The sequence below is a fragment of the Physeter macrocephalus genome, chromosome 12 (assembly GCF_002837175.3).
Source record: "Physeter macrocephalus isolate SW-GA chromosome 12, ASM283717v5, whole genome shotgun sequence".
In the NCBI taxonomy this organism is placed as follows: Eukaryota; Metazoa; Chordata; class Mammalia; order Artiodactyla; family Physeteridae; genus Physeter; species Physeter macrocephalus.
Window position 1 is genome coordinate 9,308,347 of NC_041225.1, and position 10,756 is coordinate 9,319,102.

Below are 10,756 nucleotides of genomic sequence, written 5' to 3' on the forward strand. Positions count from 1 at the left end.
TGCAGCTCTATTTACAATAGCCAGGACATGGAAGCAACCTAAGTGTCCATCAACAGATGAATGGATAAAGAAGATTTGGCACATATATACAATGGAAAATTACTCAGCCATAAAATGGAACGAAACTGAGTTATTTGTAGTTAGGTGGATGGACCTAGAGACTTTCATACAGAGTGAAGTAAGTCAGAAAGAGAAAAACAAATACCGTATGCTAACACATATATATGGACTCTAAAAATAAGAAAAAAAGAAAATGGTCAGAAGAACCTAGGGGCAAGACCAGAATAAAGTTGCAGACCTACTAGAGAATGGACTTGAGGATATGGGGAGGGGGAAGCGTAAGCTGGGACAAAGTGAGAGAGTGGCATGGACATATATACACTACCAAACGTAAAATAGATAGCTAGTGGGAAGCAGCCGCATAGCACAGGGAGATCAGCTCGATGCTTTGTGACCACCTAGAGGGGTGGGATAGGGAGGGTGGGAGGGAGGGAGACGCAAGAGGGAAGAGATATGGGGACATATGTATATGTATAACTGATTCACTTTGTTATAAAGCAGAAACTGATGCACCATTGTAAAGCAATTATACTCTAATAAAGATGTTAAGCAATATAAAAAAAATTTTTTTTTTAATTTTTTTTTTAAAAGAAAAAGTCAGTGGGTTCTGGCTGGGTTCAAGTCCCAGCCCATGGGTTCAATCCCAATCTGGGTTTTGGCTGGGTTTGAGTGCTAGGCACATGGATTCAAGTCCAATCTGAGGTGCACGGCTTCAAATGCACAGCACCATATCTCAGCCCATTCATGTTTCACCAGCCCTTTAGTTACCCTACAAACCCTACAGTGGGCGGGGAGGGATGGGGAGAGTAGAGAACAGGGAGGAAAAGGATGTGATTTCTGGACTGTTTTACAAATTGTTCACACTCCCTGTCCTATGGGGCCTCTGAGTCTTCCAGCCTGTCAAGAATCAAGGGAACCCCAGTCCTGGCACCATCCTCACTGTCATTGACATTCTTGTTTCTGGACTTTCCACTCCAATTACTAAATTTTTTTTAAATTTATTTATTTATATTTTTGGTGGCATTGGGTCTTTGTTGCTGCACGAGGGCTTTCTCTAGTTGCGCCGAGCAGGTCTACTCTTTGTTGCTGTGCACAGGGTTCTCATTTCAATGGCTTCTCTTGTTGTAGAGCACGGGCTCTAGAGCACAGGCTCAGTAGTTGTGGCACAGGGGCTTAGTTGCTCCAAGGCATGTGGGATCCTACCGGACAAGAGCTCGAACACATGTCCCCTGCTTTGGCAGGTGGATTCTTAACCCGAGCACAGGCTCAGTAGTTGTGGCACAGGGGCTTAGTTGCTCCAAGGCATATGGGATCCTACCGGACAAGAGCTCGAACACATGTCCCCTGCTTTGGCAGGTGGATTCTTAACCACTGCACCACCAGGGAAGTGAGCATGCTCTGTTCCAGGCACTGAGATTAGGCTGTTGAAAATGGAGTGTGTGTGTTTTATTTTTCAATTTCAAGTTCTTGGTAGCAGACTTGAAAACTACAAAGAATAAAATTAAAATAACCTCTAATCCTATCACCCATCAATAATCACTGTTAACACATAGATATATGTGCTTCTGTTATTAAATTTGTAAATATGTACACAACTGTAAATTTTTCATATCATGATATCATACCCAAATATGGTTCTAATTTATTCTCTTTTTTCTTCTTCAATGTAAAGTAAATGGAGGAATATTTTCCCATGGTCATTAAAATCTTATACAACATGATTTTTTTATAGGCTACACTTTTTTTTTCTGTTTTAGTTTTTACTCTTTTTATTTTTCTAACACTTCAAGATGGCCCCAGTAAGCTCTTCCTGTTGTCTAGTTAATACATTCTGAGTGAAGATGTTTTCTCTTAAATGCCTTTTATGGACTATATTTTTCCCCACTCTGTAATGTTTAATAGTAAGTGTCTTCATGATTTCAGGCTTCAGGACTGAGGCCACCAAGTCACTAAACATCCCATGTCCTAGAGTTTATTTCTCCAACCTGAAACTGCTTCCCCACATAATAGTTAAAATAATATATAATGTCTAGCATTTAGGGAGAATTACAAAATACTTCATGTTATATAATTTCATTCAACACCAAACAGACTCCAACAGTACTCACAATTATAGTCTTAGGGTCTCCCATTTTGTAACTATGCATTGGAATTTGCCATGTCTGGTGTGAAAAAGGATCTAAAAGTTTCTCTTCCTCGCTTTGTTGGTGTGTTTTGATTCTTTTCTGCCCAGCCCTCCAGTAAAGAAATGGCTCAGTATGATTCCTCAAGCAGATTTCTTACTTAAACTCTCCTCATTTTATTCTATCATATAAATGTATTAGTCCCATTTTCAGAGATGTGGGTAATTTCTAATTATTGACTATTATTTGTAAAACCACTGGGGTAAACATATTCATCGATAAGTCTTTGCACACAATTTTGATCATTTCCTTAAGACAAATTCCTACAAAAAAAATAGCAGAGTGAGCATAGCATTTTTAAAGCTTGCAATGACTATTATTAAATCACTTTTTATATGTATCTAAATTCTCATTAATACTGAAAGAGCATTTTTACTTTCCTCACCTTTATCAATACCAAATATTGTATTTTTAAAATTCTTTACAGATTTGATAAGCAAAACAAAAACGTTTCAGCATTCCTTTTGTTTGCCATCTTTTGCCAACTGTCTATCATATTCTTTGTCATTTCCCTGCTGTTATACATTGATCTGTTAAAACTTTTTTATATATTAAAGATCTAACCCTCTGAATTATACGTAACAAATACTTTTCTATTTTTTTCACTTAACTTATTTTATTCACTACTTTTTTGTATTAAATTATAAGCATGGTAGTCAAATATTTTGTGATAATTTATACCTTTCCTTTGATGTTGAAAAAAATGTTTTTCCCTCAAACGTAAATAATTACCTGTATTTTCTTAAAATGTTCATGTGATTTATTACTTTACATTTACTCTTTAGCATTAATGTATTTTAGTACACTGTGTGCTATAAGAACTGGAAAATTTTTCTATATAGATAGTTAATTGTCCTGGCACCATAAATTAACAAATCCTTCTTTTAATTAGAAATCTCTCTTTAATCATATACTAAATTCTTATATGTAAATACTGTTTCAGGGCTTTGTTATTTTTTTCTATTCAATTGATTTATATGTATTTTGCTTCAATATTATAAAATATTATGTATTTTAGGTTTAAAATGCATTTTACTATCCAGTAAAGTAACGCTCATTTTTTTAAAAATTCCCTAATTTTTTGGCCATTTATTCTAATGGGTGAACTCTTAGAACTACATTTCAAAAAAAAAAAAAATCCTGTTGGAATTTAATTGGAATCACATTAAAACTATAAAACGCACAATATCTTTACAAATTGAGGGTTCCCATTCATGAACATTTTATTTTCATTCACTTAGTCAAATCTTTTTAATAACCTGTTTTAATAACTTCTATAGCATTCTGTAGTTTTCTTTATCTAGGCTTTGCACCAAATTTGTGATTAAGGTAAATCCTAGGTATTTTACATTTGTGTTGCTATTTTGGATAACATTTTCCCATTATATCTTTGAAGAAGTACTAGATGTATAGATAAAAATTATTGATTTTCTTATATTCATTTTAGATTCATTTATCTTTTTACACTCTTTTTACTCTAAATTTGTTTCCATAGCTTCCCTTAGTCTCTATATCCTTTTGACAATTCTTCTTTCTGTTTGCCCCATACTTCATATAACAAGAAAATTTTCCTGCATATCTTTGTAGTTTGGAGTGTCTGTGGTCTGTAGCCTTCCATGGCAGATGATTTGGTTGAGATAATCTAAAGGACCCTTTGCATTTTTTAATATGAGCATATCCATCAGACTGAGACACAGAATGGACATCCCTTTTTTATTTCCTCCCACACTCACTCTGTTACCCTATAGATTTTCGTCTGACAATTCCCTCTGCCTTGAATCTCTTCTCCAATCCATTTCTGCTCTCTTTACCCTTTACCTTCTGCTCCCTTTCTCCTAGTAGGCTTCTCCCATTGCATGATCAGAATCACTCCTCATCCAGTACTCTGAAGGAATATCTTTCTGTTCCTTTATTATGAATCTATATGCATATCTGACTCCACACCAAAATCTAAACTAGAGAACAAAGATTCCCAAAACCTAGCACTGTGTCTGGCACACAGTAGGTGCTCAATAAATGTTCATTAAGTTGAATAGGACTGAGTGATATTCTCTCTTATATGTGGCTAAGCCAGTTAATAAGAAGAGAATCCAGTGGAACAAGAAATGAACTCTCACATCCTTAGCCATATTGATATGTGCAAAAAAAAAAAAAGTGCTCCATTTCCTTTTTCTGTTTAAGCTACTGTTTGCTTAAGTCCTAGCCACCTGCTGCTCTGCAGCTGTATCAGGGAATAAGTCTGTGCTCTAAATTACCAACTCAGAGCTTCCTGGTGGCTTTTCTACTAACAAGCTGCCAAGTCCAGAATGATGGGGTTTCTGTTTTAGCTGACAACCAAAACAAAATCTGGCTGCACTAAACACGCTCTTTTCACTCCACCTGCTGCTTCTGCAGCTAAAGTAGAGAGTGACATATGAACCATCAAAGTCTGAGGCCAGTGTTGTTCTGGGATTCCATGAATTTCAACATGAGGCATTGAGAAATTGCTTGCATGTTACCTGTTTACCCCTGTAGAAATCACTCATGTAACATAGGAGAAAACTTAAAAACCTTAAAAGCTGTCCATGGTCCTTCCTGCCCAGGAGTCCATCTCTGATGATAGTTCCAAGAGCTGGGACACAGGAGGGCTCAGTAGTCTGCCTGTTTTCTCACCTCTAAAGGGGAAGAAAAAACTAGTCAAACTCGTATTTGCTTCTGCAAAACTTCCCTTGCTGTTAGGCAGAAGAGTGGGGATCTCAGACATTGATACAAAATGAAGAGGCATTTGGGGACCAAGAGGCCTTTCAATACCACTCACATCAATCTTGGTGTCAACTAAGACTCAGTCAGAGTGTATTGAGAAAAGTAGAGATGAGACGATCATCATCTTCACACTGGCTCAACTTGATAAGTCTCTCATCTGCTTTGGGTGAACCCATCAGGTGTGGGGACAAGGGAGAGGAGGTCTCAGAAGGCCACAGCATCCCCATCAAATCACCCAACCCCCACATTACATAGCACTGGGGAGAGAGAACACACTTTCAATTGTCAGAGAGTTTTAGTAAATCATAAATAAATAAGAACTGTGGGTCAAAAAGAGTAATTTGAAAATTACAAAGCATGACATAGTTTATTGAGTACTTACTATGTGTCCAGCACTATGTTAACACTTTAAATGCATTACCTCAAAATCTCACCCGAGGTAACACAACTGGTAAAAGTTTGAGCAGCATTTGGACCCAGGAAACACCACACTATTTCCTCTTATTTCATCCCAAACCAGCAAAGTTAGAAGCTGACTTCCCAGACTATCCCAAATTACAGGTAAAAAAAATTGCTCCTAATCCCAATAGGGACAAATGGAGAAGAGAGTTTGTCCAGATAGGCCAGATGGATTTTCAGGAAGGTTTCTCTTCCAGGGACACTAGAAATGCAACCTATAGGTAAAGGGCACAGACCTTGGGCTCCATCAGCCTTTGGGGATGTCTGAACCTGAAATGAATTTCTGCAAACATTTCTCCAGATATAACTCTCTCCCCTCCCAATAAAATGCCAAAATTGCCTGCCTCATGTGTGGTAGTCCCCTTTGTAGGTGTTTTCAATGAGCTTTAGCTTTAAATAAAGGAAGCTTTATATTATGAAAAAGTGCTAATTTTAAAACACTGTTCATAGAAGCATGTCTTGGGTACATGATTTCTAGACTAAGTTGTCTGGGCTAAGCAATTTATTTAGTTAAATTGACAAAGATGTATGCACATATTTTGAACAACTGTTTTCCAAAATACAGTATTAATATATTCTCCCTCAACTCTTTGTTTACTGCTGAGTTATTCTTTGGTTCCTAACAAAGAAATCTAATAGTAGAATGAATTCCCTTCCTAGAAATTTTTATTTCCGACTAATATTGTTTGAACTTAGGTGGTACCAGTATGTATTCTCTCACCTAAGTTTAATAAAGGTCAGTTATTTAAAATGTCAGCTACTCAGAACAAAATAATATTTATCTCTTTGTTTTTAATGAGAGCGAGAAAAGATAGAGGTCATAAATTTTCAAAATATATATTATAGACATATACACACTACTATATATAAAACAGATAACTAATAAGGACCTACTATGTAACACAGGGAACTCTACTCAATACTCTGTAACGGCCTATATGGGAAAAGAATCTAAAAAAGAGTAGAGATATGTATATGTGTAACTGATTCACTTTGCTGTACACCTGAACTTAACACAACATTATAAATCAACTATATTCCAATAAAATTTTTTTTTAAAAAGATACTATAAAGTCCATTAACTAACACTACTCATGACTTAGAGAAATGTGCCGTAGGCCCTCATTGCAGAGTCTGTTTACTCCTATTTTAGAGACTATTCTAATAAGTTTAGTCATTTGGTATCTTAGCCTATACTTGACTTTCAGCAGGAAATCTAAAGGATTTTATGATGAACAAATTCTGACAATAGTGAGCTATTGCCCCTAATGACAGTCAAAAGCAACTATGAGAAATAGGCATAAGAAATCCAGAAGCAGTTCTGCCTGTGCCCACTGGGGCTGTGCTGCGAGTACTTAAGGGTCAGCTGGACTCATCTACAACATTCCAAACACAAAACAATACAAAACAGATAGTGTTCAGTGTGCAAGATTATATAAGGATTTACCCAACGGTTTGTTTTTCTTCGTTAATATTTTAAATACTACTTAAAGGAGTGAGCTTAATTTATAAGCTCCCTGCTCCTCCTCATAACTCCTGGATCAAGTGCACTCTGAGACTTGGACATTTCGTTTTCTAATCACCTGTTGTTCCTGCTGGGCCTCGGATGCCAAATCAACATAATCCCTGCTGCAGTCCATGATGTGGGTGGGGAGTGGTGAATTAAAAGAAGGACCTTCGTGAATTTGAAGTATGGTGATTTTTAGCTAGACAAACCACTAATGGCCGCTTTAAAATAGCACTAATAACTACTGATAACGAAGTCCCATACATTTCTCTTTTGTTTTAATTTTCGTTGCACATACCCTGATGACAAAGGAGAATGATGCATCGTCTTGGTGGGGACACTTGCCCTCGTTTGCCTTCTATTACTGTGCAAGAGTCCCTGGCTTCTCCCCAAAGCAAGAAGAGTCCAGGTTCCCTCCCTCTTACTCCTGCCTCCCAGGGGAGGGGCTCCTAGAATTAGTGAGAGTGGTCACTGATTGGGCAGAAGCTCCAGGGGGTGGTGCCAGGGTGAGGTCCTCTGCACAAGCTCAGAGTGGAACTGAATCTCTGGTTCTTGCCTGGAGTCTGTGGGTGGGTTAAGAGCCACTCTACTGGCAGGCTTCTTGGTCCAACATTTCAGTTAAATGTGTAAGTGGAGCCTCTGCCCAGTGGGTGAAAGAGGTCCACTGCTTTCAGTGTGCCCCGGAAAAAAGTTGGGAGTACGAGAAGTGCCTACTGCTGGCTGGGGAAGTGTGTTTCAGTCTCCTAGGCAGACCTCCCCACTCACCGAGTCCCAAAGCTTAAAGGGCCAGACCGGGGTTGGGGTGGGGGGCGGGGGTGGAGAAAACCCCCATCTAAGCCACATTCCCCCAAGCACATGACCAGGCATTTAGGTGTGAAGAGTAGAGATATGTATATGTGTAACTGATTCACTTTGCTGTACACCTGAACTTAACACAACATTATAAATCAACTATATTCCAATAAAATTTTTTTTTAAAAAGATACTATAAAGTCCATTAACTAACACTACTCATGACTTAGAGAAATGTGCCGTAGGCCCTCATTGCAGAGTCTGTTTACTCCTATTTTAGAGACTATTCTAATAAGTTTAGTCATTTGGTATCTTAGCCTATACTTGACTTTCAGCAGGAAATCTAAAGGATTTTATGATGAACAAATTCTGACAATAGTGAGCTATTGCCCCTAATGACAGTCAAAAGCAACTATGAGAAATAGGCATAAGAAATCCAGAAGCAGTTCTGCCTGTGCCCACTGGGGCTGTGCTGCGAGTACTTAAGGGTCAGCTGGACTCATCTACAACATTCCAAACACAAAACAATACAAAACAGATAGTGTTCAGTGTGCAAGATTATATAAGGATTTACCCAACGGTTTGTTTTTCTTCGTTAATATTTTAAATACTACTTAAAGGAGTGAGCTTAATTTATAAGCTCCCTGCTCCTCCTCATAACTCCTGGATCAAGTGCACTCTGAGACTTGGACATTTCGTTTTCTAATCACCTGTTGTTCCTGCTGGGCCTCGGATGCCAAATCAACATAATCCCTGCTGCAGTCCATGATGTGGGTGGGGAGTGGTGAATTAAAAGAAGGACCTTCGTGAATTTGAAGTATGGTGATTTTTAGCTAGACAAACCACTAATGGCCGCTTTAAAATAGCACTAATAACTACTGATAACGAAGTCCCATACATTTCTCTTTTGTTTTAATTTTCGTTGCACATACCCTGATGACAAAGGAGAATGATGCATCGTCTTGGTGGGGACACTTGCCCTCGTTTGCCTTCTATTACTGTGCAAGAGTCCCTGGCTTCTCCCCAAAGCAAGAAGAGTCCAGGTTCCCTCCCTCTTACTCCTGCCTCCCAGGGGAGGGGCTCCTAGAATTAGTGAGAGTGGTCACTGATTGGGCAGAAGCTCCAGGGGGTGGTGCCAGGGTGAGGTCCTCTGCACAAGCTCAGAGTGGAACTGAATCTCTGGTTCTTGCCTGGAGTCTGTGGGTGGGTTAAGAGCCACTCTACTGGCAGGCTTCTTGGTCCAACATTTCAGTTAAATGTGTAAGTGGAGCCTCTGCCCAGTGGGTGAAAGAGGTCCACTGCTTTCAGTGTGCCCCGGAAAAAAGTTGGGAGTACGAGAAGTGCCTACTGCTGGCTGGGGAAGTGTGTTTCAGTCTCCTAGGCAGACCTCCCCACTCACCGAGTCCCAAAGCTTAAAGGGCCGGGCCGGGGTTGGGGTGGGGGGCGGGGGTGGAGAAAACCCCCATCTAAGCCACATTCCCCCACGCACATGACCAGGCATTTAGGTGTGATTTTGAAATAGCCTGCCTATTAACCCAAGACTTTGATAGCAGTATGGCTGGTGCCCTTCGTGTCTCTGTTATCGGTCAGAATCAGAGAGCTGAGTATTTGGTTTCCCCAACTCAGCTATCATGCAAGTCCCTCACCAGGCAGGAGGCAGCAAGAGGATCTGAACTCAGGTCTTATTGTTCCAAATCCAGCCCTCTTACAAGTTGCTCGTGATGGCATCAGGGCCAAGTTTGTAGGAATAAGAGGTTGGCGATGGACTGTCCCATTTCTACTGATTGTTTTTTCTATGATTGGAGTCCCTGATGAAAACAGAATTACCAATCTGGTTTTTTTAAAAAAAAAAAAAAAAAAGATGTTTTAGAGTAGTGGTTCTCAAGCGTGGGTGATCTTGCCCCAACCCAGGGCTATTTGGCAATGTTTTCAGACATTTGTGACATTTTTATTTGTCACAGCTGGTGGATAAGGGACAGAAATGCTGCTAAACATCCCTACAATTCATGGAACAGCCCCCACAACAAAGAACTGTGGGCTCCAAATGGCAATAGCACTGAGACTGAGAAACCCTTGTCTAAGAGGCTCCGTGAAACATGGGTGCTGACTATAAATTCAGCATCACATGTAAATGCATCAGAACCTCAGACTGGTGAGAAGGGAACCACCCTGTAGTATAGTTACTGCAGCTTTTTCATCAGTCACTGTGGATCTCTTAGCCTGGCCAGGTCATCATCAAAACTATCGGGTAAGTGAAACTTGTATTTGCCCCTCTCTATTCCCTTTATCTTCTCCCCTTCAAAAATCCTCAGCCCATCCAGAATCTCTCTGGAGACACTATAACTCCTCCATGCCTAGATTCAGTCCTCCAGTCCTCTCCAGTTCCTGAACCAACACTAAGCAGGACCAAAAAAAGGCAAATTAATAGATTTTCCCCAACAGAAACTTTCCATAACTAGGAGACAGTGCCTTCATTTTGCTAGCTAGCTGCCTTACATACTGTAGCTCATTAAATTTAACAATAATCTTATAAGACACCCATAATTTCCATTTTAAAGTTAAGGAAATGAAGGCTCAGAGAGGTTAAATGATATGCCCACTTTCTTAAAGATGGTAAGAGGCTGGTATCTGTTCTGTATTAATTCCAAAGCATACTTTATGCCCCATTTAGTCTGTACTTGACCTTCCTGTTCTAATGTCATATCAAATTGGATACAATCCATTTTTCAGGTTTCTATTTTAAATTATTGGAAATAAATCCACAAGCCAAATAAATCATCAAATTTTTTAACAGCTTTATTGGAGTATAATTGTGTTACAACAAATTTTCGTTGCACATACCCTGATGACAAAGGAGAATGATGCATCGTCTTGGTGGGGACACTGCCCTCGTTTGCCTTCTATTACTTTGCAAGAGTCCCTGGCTTCTCCCCAAAGCAAGAAGAGTCCAGGTTCCCTCCCTTTTACTCCTGCCTCCCAGGGGAGGGGCTCATAGAATTAGTGAGAGTGGTCA